This window comes from Clarias gariepinus, chromosome 24, assembly GCF_024256425.1.
Source record: "Clarias gariepinus isolate MV-2021 ecotype Netherlands chromosome 24, CGAR_prim_01v2, whole genome shotgun sequence".
NCBI classification, from domain to species: Eukaryota; Metazoa; Chordata; class Actinopteri; order Siluriformes; family Clariidae; genus Clarias; species Clarias gariepinus.
Genome location: NC_071123.1, coordinates 23,845,746 through 23,855,566, shown reverse-complemented (window position 1 = coordinate 23,855,566; position 9,821 = coordinate 23,845,746).

The following is a 9,821-nucleotide window of genomic DNA, read 5'->3' as shown; positions in this document are numbered from 1 at the left end:
GACCAGAAGCTACACCCATGTGGCTTCTTCTCCAAGAAATTTAATCCCACTCAGCAGCGATACGGGGTAGGGGACCGCGAGCTGTTGGGCATAAAGTGGGCCTTGGAGGAATGGCGTCACTGGCTCCAGGGCGCCAGTGAGCCGTTCATCGTCTGGACAGATCACCAGAACCTCCTCACCATCCGCAACCTCAAGCAACTCAATCCCCGACAGGCACGGTGGGCACTATTCTTCGAACAGTTCGACTTCCATCTATCATACCGCCCGGGGTCGAAGAACACCAAGGCGGACGCCCTATCGCGACAACAGGAGGAAGACGCCCCCCGGGCGGACCCCGTGCCTGTCCTACCCACTTCACGCATCGTGGCACCGCTCCAGTGGGATCTCGAGACAAGGGTTCGCCAGGCTCAAGCTGCGGAGGCCGGGCCGGCAGGGGCACCGCCTGGACGACTCTTCGTGCCCCAACCACTAAGATCTGAGGTCCTCCAGTGGGGTCACTCATCGCCCGTGGCCGGACACCCGGGAAATCGAAGAACCTTACAGTTCGTGAAACGGGCGTTCTGGTGGCCCTCCATGAAGAAGGACATCGAGGAGTTCGTTCAGGCGTGCCCGGTGTGCGCCAGGGCTAAGGACACCAACCGACCAACCCCAGGAGAGCTCCAACCTCTGCCCGTTCCTCGACGACCCTGGACGCACATCGCTTTGGATTTCATCACAGGCCTGCCGGTTTCCGAAGAGAAAAACACCATCCTCACGATCGTCGACCGGTTCTCCAAGGCAGCTCACCTGGTGGCCCTCACCGGACTCCCATCAGCTAAGGTCACCGCAGAGCTGATATTGGAACACGTAGTCCGTCTGCATGGGTTCCCCAAAGACATCGTCTCGGACAGAGGGCCCCAGTTCACCGCCCGGTTCTGGAAGGCCTTCTGCCGTCTGATCAACTCCACCACTAGTCTGTCCTCCGGATACCACCCCCAGACTAATGGTCAGACGGAACGGACCAACCAACAGCTGGAGCGCTACCTGAGATGCTTCGTGTCCGATCACCAGCGCTCCTGGGCCCGCTACCTCACATGGGCTGAGCTGTCTCACAACCTTCACGTCTCCTCGGCCACCAACTTGAGCCCATTTGAGGTATGCTATGGTTTCCAACCTCCGATGTTCACCCATCAGGAACCGGAGGTTGACGTACCCTCGGCCCAACAGTTGGTCCGTAGGTGTCGACGGCTATGGAGACAAGCCAACCGTGCCATCCAACAGACCAACGCCAGCTACATCACCCAACATCGCCGTCGACACCCTCCGGGACGGTTGTTCAAAGTAGGTGACAAGGTCTGGCTCTCAACCAAAAACCTCCATCTCCACACAGAATCCCGGAAACTTTCACCAAGGTTCATCGGCCCATACCGCATCCATCTACAGATCAATCCTGTCACCTACCGGCTCCAGCTGCCTGCGGCGCTCCGGATCCATCCAGTATTCCATATTTCACAACTGAAACCCTTCACCACTTCACCCATGGTTCCACCCACCCGCCCTGCTCCTCCTCCCCGGATCATTGACGGCGGTCCCGCCTACACCGTGCGACGGATCCTTGATTCGCGGCCTCGGGGCAGAGGCACCCAATACTTGGTCGATTGGGAAGGCTACGGTCCCGAGGAGCGGTCTTGGGTTCCAGCTCGCTTCATCCTCGACCCCGAGCTCATCCGGGACTACCGTCACAGGGTATCCTCCACCGCAGGACCGTCCGGAGCCGGTCCTGGACAGGGGGGTACTGTCATGCACACTCGGAACGCGACCAGCACTAGGACCCGGAAGTTAAGCGGTCGCGAACCAGGAAGTATAAAAGAGGTAAACAAACCATAGCACCTCGCTCAGTCATTGAGTCGCCGATGCTACGTCGGATTTCTACAAACCGTGAGTACTCACCTTCTTGGTTTAAAATCCTGATCGAGTGTGTATTTATAGGACGCGGGTTAGATTGTGTCTCTCCCTTGCTCCCCATTCGTGAGAGTCCTTAGATCAAATAGCGTGATTATCCTGCTCACTCGTGTTCGTCCGCGTTTGGGTTTACCATTCACGCAACAAAGGGCTAACCGCTAAAGCTACGTCTTCTGGTCACTCCAGGTTAGTTCTTGACAATATGTGCTTTATAATATTTTCATAAGGATGAACTGAGATGCCCAAAATTGTGCTATAAAGGTTTTTTATATAGTTTTTGTAATGTCTTAACAGGGACAAAACAATGAAAGACATGGCAATGCCTCGGTTTAAATGGTCTTGAAATTAATTTAATTTCCTAATAGTAAGCTATCTGATAGTGTTAACTATGCGAATGTCCTGATTCGTGAATATGCCAACATGTCTTATTTAAAACTTAAAAATGTGTCGACATCATCAGAAGACATGAATGTACAATATATTTATATATATATAATTTTATCATATTAAGTAAATTTTCTTTTATGAACACGAAGTGCTTCTGGCTTTTTATAATAATAATCATTGTGTTTTTAACTGCTTGTGTCTAGCACTGAAAAATTATTTCATCCGTTATTTGACGTCTGGAAATAATAGCTGGAATGTGGTTGTGAATTTATGACTGAAATAAAGCTGTTCGTCGCCGTGCAGAAACCCGCAGCTCGTACTTTCACTTTACAAAAGGCAGCGTTTTGATCAAAAGGTTAATAAATGCGTGTTGTACAGTATATACAATGCGACAGCGCGCTCAGTTACTGTCATCCCTCTTCTCACCTTTCATGTAGGTCTGCTCTGTAAACCCCTGGGCCCTCATTTATCAATGGTGCGTACGGACAAATTTGTGCATAGTGAGTGCGTAAGAACAATTTCACGCAAAGTGTGGGATTCACCAAGTTGTACTTATACGTAGAAATGTGTGTTTATATAAGCACACTTCTGAGCATGCTTACGCAGATAATCTAGTGGTAGAATAGCCACACTACACATAAAAAGCATTTAAGAGTGTCACAGTAAGCATTAAGCAATCCACATATGTCCTGTGTTTCCTTTAAAACACTCAATATTTAATTTGTCTAGTTTTAAACACGATGCTTAATTGGTGTCAAACCCTATAAAAGACAGATGTGAAAAATATTTGTCTCAGTGCAATAGCTTATCTTGCGTTATTGGAAGACTTGGCAAACAATGCACTCCGCAGAGAGCGCGTTTTCCAAGATCGCGCTGATCTGCTTGGCGAGAGCACTTAGTGGCTTCTAAGTAGATACCGCTTTCCCAAAAATGTACTGCTGGATTTGTGTCGTGATTTAGGACCAGTGTTGGAGAGAGAAACAAATCGCACGAAAGCCATTCCCGTGCACATCCAACTCCTGTCCACCCTTGGATTTTTAGCTACTGGCACATTTCAGCGTGAGGTTGGAGACATATGTGGTATATCCCAGCCATCAGTGAGTAGGATCATGCCGGCAGTGTTGGATGCAATTATTTCCTTGGCCCCAACCTACATCCAGTTCCCTTATCGAAATCCTCAACAAGCCGCAATAAAACTTGGACTTTCATGCCATTGCTAGATTCCCAAACATAATTGGAGCTATAGACTGCACCCACATCGCCATAAAAGCACCATCAACCAACGAATTTAATTATGTAAATAGAAAAGGGTTTCATTCTGTTAACGTGCAAATAATTTTTAATGCAAATTTGTTGTTATTAAACGTCGTTGTGCGGTGGCCTGGAGGAACACACGACTCGTTCGTTCTGCAGAATAGCTCTGTGGGTGTGCGTCTCCAAGAAGGCGCTGTTGAGGATGGCTGGCTCATTGGTGAATTTAAGGCTACAACATGTTTAAAATGCTATTGTAGGGCTATGTACAATTACTTAAAACTATTTCATCATTAGGTGATCAAGGTTACCCGCTAAAGCCATGGCTAATGACCCCCCTAACCAACCCGAGGACCGAGCAGGAACAGGCGTACAACCGTGCCCATGCGCGCTCAAGGAGCACAGTTGAGCGCGCAATAGGCCTGCTGAAAGGACGATGGCTGTGTCTGTCAAGCACGGGAGGGACACTGCAGTATCAGCCAGAAAAAGCATGCAAAATCATCATGGCTTGCAGTGTGCTACACAACTTGGCCATCAGACAGGGCATCCCTCTGCAGGAACCCCCAAGACCAGACGGCCCTATGCCCGATGCAGTGCCCCTGCCACCTCCTAATGCCGCTGGCATTCAGACAAGTCAGAGGATCATACAGACATTTTAGGTAAGTCTGGCCATTGGTCGAGTGCAGAAACATTACAGCGATTTCATTTTGTGTTTTGCAGCTTCGTGGAAACAAATAACTGAAATCACATTAGTCAGCGGTTTATGGTTTATTAGCAATAGTATTTGCGCAAGAGGCAATCTGTTTCAGAGACTCGTTGATTTGAATCAATACATTCGTTATGTTGCTCAGTTGATCCTTTAGGTCATTAATGGATTTTGTTGTTTCCTCTTGATTTTGTAGCACCGCCTCACTCAGCACTCTTGACGCACGGCGCATGGAAGGGGCAATGGATGGGCCCGGCTCCCCAAGCTCCTCAGGCACAACGGGTGTCCCTATTAAGGAAACAAATGTTCACATTAATTTAATTGAGTTTATCCTATGAATGATTTCATTAACAGTTTATAAATTGAAATAAAATGTATGCAAACACAAGATCCTATTCCAGTTGGTTTATTTTACCTTCACTTTGGGTGTTAGATGGCCCGGTTTGTTCTGTCGCAAGAGCATCAGTGTCACCGTCTTAGTAATCCCGGACAGAGCCGTGTCTCCGATGATGCAGGCTATGCGGTTGTCCAATGGGGAAAGTTCCGTTGTTGGTTGTCCTCCTCCAGTTGCGGACATCTCTCGTCTGTGTGCTGTGACACGTTTTTTAGCCAATACTTTAATATCAAACCATTTTTTTATTTATTTCTGGGACAGTTCTCTCCTCAGACCCAACGGAATTAACTGCATTGGTGACATTCTCCCATGCAGCATTTTTTCTTTTATTTGTAATTCCTCCTGCAGTGAATGAACTAAACAATATCTGTTGGTTGGATTCAACTTCATTTACAAGTATCTCTAATTCTGTGTTTGTGAAGTTCCTCTTCTTTGCTCTCTTTGCCATTATTGCAGTGAGGAAAAAACACAATCACGTAATTTTTAAAGGGAAGTGTTGTCACCATATATGGTTAATTGGAGGTGTTTCCGAATGCTAATGACCATGAATGTAAACGAGCATGGTACTTACGCACATGTGGTATTTATCAACAATGATTGCTTACTCATGTGCGTAAGAACTGCCTGCACACGTTTGATAAATGCGGATTTTCTTGTACTTAGGCACGTTCTAAATTTCATTCGTTGGACAAAATATAGAACCTTTTCTACGCACTGTTGATAAATGAGGGCCCTCGGTTTCCTGTCCCGAGGCCGGCCTGCTCTCGCCCTTCTTCACGGCCGTGCAGTTCAGCAGGCTTCGGCCCTATCGCCTGCTGGTCACGGAAGGAACTACAGCCACGTCTCCCGGACAAGGCCTTTTTCCTCTTCGGAGTGGTTTTTGTTTTTCTTTGTTTCCCCTCTTTTGGGACGTTGACGCCCCTTGTCACTGATTTTATTATTTTTTGTAGGGAATATTTGATTTTTAGTATGTTTCATTGTATTCTGTGTGCATGAGAACAGAGTGATTTTCTTCCTGTTCTCATGACACAAGCTGCACTTTCAATAAACACATTCTATAGTAGTTTATGTTAAAGGTCGTAAAACTGTTAAACGCTCGTAAATGTAGAGCTACTCCTAAATTTATGTTCTTCCTTACCTTATCTTTTAAAAGCATTCCAGACTGGATGTAAACACTCCTGCATCCACCTTTTCTTTGGTTCTTTGTGTGTGTGCGTATATATACTCCTGTCTCCCACAATAAACTTTGAACGTCTCACTGAGCACTGACTTGTGTGTATCATTGAGGGGTTCCCTGGTACCAGGCAGGACGAGCAGAATACAGGCTGAGCACTGAGTAGACAAAAGGAGGTCTACCAAAATTCAAGAAATCCTTACATTTTTATTATCATAATTTTGTTTTGTCTTTCTGCCTGAAACTCTGCAATAAATAAAGGATTGGAAGAGACCTGCACTTGTGTCTGTTTCGATTCCCTGACATGCTCTGTCTTGTTTTAAATTCGTTTTAAAACCCTCAATTCTGTGAATTCCCCACATCAGCGAAACCGGTTTAATAACTTTACACCTGTCGTGAATGAAAGGTTACAGGGACTGGGGTTCTGTGGTTGTTCACCTCGGAGCGCTTTAGCATTGGAAACAATAGTGTATTAGGATAACTTTATTAAAGATTATACACTTTTGTATTATTTGTTGTACTTCATCTTTTTGTTAACACACGCGGGGCATCTTTAAATTTGAACAGAAAATAATAGTGGGCTAGTAGAAACGTTATTTTTACATATAACTTAAACGGCTAAATGAAGTTAAATATACACAATAAATTAATAATTGCGTTTGCTTTACATTTAAGCACTCATGTGTAAATAGATTTTTCATTGCATATATACTACCATATCATATATTTGTGTCTAATACTGTTTTATTCATATTTTAAAACATTACATGCAGTTTGTAATTTACTTGCGATTGTACTTTTAAAATGTAACCTACGCATATAAGCATATTTAACTACTTCAGCAGTGAATGAGAAATTTGGTCGGTCCGGCATTTAGATAAAGTTCTTATTTAATATAGTTTTATTATTTAATTAATTATTTTATTATAAATATGATTCTTATTCTCTATATTCTTGTCGAGTATAGTCCTTCAGAGCAAGCACTGTGTCAGAATCTTGAAGAGATTCTGCGGAATCTCTTCGCACCTTTCATTCACGATAGGTGTAACTTTTTCAAACTCATGCTAGGGTACTTTTACTATGCTGAAGTACCATTTAAAGCTATTTATTCATTTATTTTTTATTTGCTTACTTACTTACTTACTTACTAACCAGAGAATGCTTTAGTAAAGGGCTCTAAACCAACGGCAGTATGAATGACAATGGAATATTACAGAACGTGCGAGTTGACGCCCATGCACAATTCACTAACCATAATTAACCACTAACCATTGAATTAAAATGCCACTTATAGACCATGTGTTTAAGTTTTATTGATAAATCTGCTCATATCTGCGCACACATTTATCAGCCTTTTGATCAAAAAGCCGCACACGCAACTCTTACTATTACTTACTGCAAAAGGCAGTGTTTATTGTTTAGTGTATATTTAAAGCGCATAAACACAATAAATCAATAATGTTTTAGGCTAACATATTATACATTTTTGTATTCTTTGTTGTATTTCGTATTTTTGCACACGCTAGCCCACACGGAAAAAACCTATATAAAACATATATGTTTTAATATAGGTTTGATATAGGTTTTTAATATATGTGACATATATAAAATTGGCCGTTTTCCTATATTATATGTACATATACGTGCATATATGTACCTATATATACACACATGCATACATGTACCTATGTGCATATATATATATGCACCTATATTTTTACCTAGATATTAGTAAAATTATTAAAATCCATAGCTGTTAGACAACATAAATAAAAGCCCAAAATGTAGAAATTTTATTTTTTTTATTTTTTTAAGAACAATCAAATAGTAAAAGAACAAAAATATAGTACAAGAACAAAAATAAGACAAAAAAACTCAACAGGAAGAAAACATATATATATTTTGAGGACCTTCTCAGCTTCGTGAGCTTTGAATTGATAGATGTGCCTGTCTGCCCTCGGGTGGCTGCCGGCCACTTCTTCAATGTAGCATCTAGAAAAGACAAAAATAATAAGACAGTATAATAATAATAAATGATTATTTATTAAAACGTTTATAAACATCTGTAAACTCCATAAGGCATTAGCTTAGCCACCGGGAAATATCATGTTTGTGCTACATACAGAAAGGCAGCATGTTAGCATGATTTACCTAAACTATGTAAATGGCATTGAAAGCCAATGTGTCACACAAGCTGACAAGAGCTAGCTGAAGTGAGGAAAATATTTACTAATATTAGTTTAATATTATCAGAATAAGAGTTATATAAGACTTAATAACTTACCCAGTGTGTCCTCCTGGATTCTCTCTTCAAAATGCTCCCCGTTCGTCGTCAGGGCCACACAGTCTTCTTCTGAGGTAAATGTAAACTCCTCCCACTTTCCAGAACATTCTGAAGAGTTTCCTTGTCCGGGGGCGTGGACTAGTATGTAAATTAGCCGGACTGATTTCCGTGTGATTGGCGTGTGGGCGTGTCCTGCCTCGGGTCATTAGCAGATAATGCGACAGAAATTCTAAAATGTGTTTTTTATTTAGTTAGTTCTTAGTTATTGCCTTGATAATAGAAAATATGAGCGCATCATGTATGACAGTTACCAAAGTGAGATATGAGCTAAAATGACCAGATCCTGCCATGAGCTATATAGAAGACATATCTTGTATGTACATATAGGGCTTATATGTGGATATAAAGAAGCAATACAGGAGACCTATATGGCCTGTATATGCACATATATGCACCTCAATTTTGCCTATATGCAGCATATATATATTATCATATATATGCATATATACTGCATATAGGCTTCATATATGCGCATATATCCCTATATAGGTGAGGATAAATGCGCATATATACTGCATATAGGCCTTCATATATGCGCATATATCCTCATATAGGTCAGGATATATGCGCATATATACTGCATATAGGTTTCATATATGCGCATATATCCTCATATAGGTGAGGATATATGTGCATATATACTGCATATAGGTTTCATATATGCGCATATATCCTCATATAGGTTCTTTCCATGTGGGAGGGTGCGTTACAAAAATAAGTATAATAACAATAATAATAAATTCGGAGCACTATTACTACTACTACTAATAATAATACTAAATGGAGAAAGCGCAGTTACTCAGGTCGCCTAAATATGACCAGGGGTTTGCTTCATAAAAATCTGTTGGCATTTCACTTTCAGCTGTGTCTGCATCACTGACATCTGTTTTGTCCATCGTTCTTGTGAATTTAGCGCGTTTGTTCTCCACACCCATCAATCAATCAGTGCAGTGGTTTCCAGGGTGCAATTTTGTTCCTTCCCGGTTGTATTTGTATTATTTTTCATTTTTATTCATTTATTTTTTACTCAGTAGCAAATATGATTTAACATGTAGTGAAGTACAATACTTTAAACAAAACATACTTAAGTAAAAGTAAAATTACTGATTTTAAAAACTACTTTAAAAAGTAGAAGTACACAAAAAAATCTACTCAGTTACAGTAATGCGAGTAAATGTAATTAATTACTTTCCATCTCTGCAGTAGACACACAATACTTCAGACTGAAACACGACTGCCCCCTACAGATAATGAAGGGCTTTTTTACAGCTTGCCGCATGAAAAAGGCTTAATGGCCAGATCTGTATCCTCTTCTGTCATAGCATTGAAGAAGACGCCTCTGCAAATTTTACACTTTCATTCGCTGTCTACCACGGCTGATGATTTTTTTTCCCGGTATGCAGCCAGTTTGTGTGCGGTCATGTGACTACATGTGGTTATTGGTATTGTGTCATTATTATAAAAAACTGTTAAATGTTATTTTAAACCATAACACTCCACTTAATCTTTTAATTGTGTACATAATTATATGATTATTGATCTCTAAATGCACTGATTTTTGATTCATTTTAATGCTTCATGTCATGTGATTAAACACATTTCTATCTCCAAGGAGAAGCTCCTC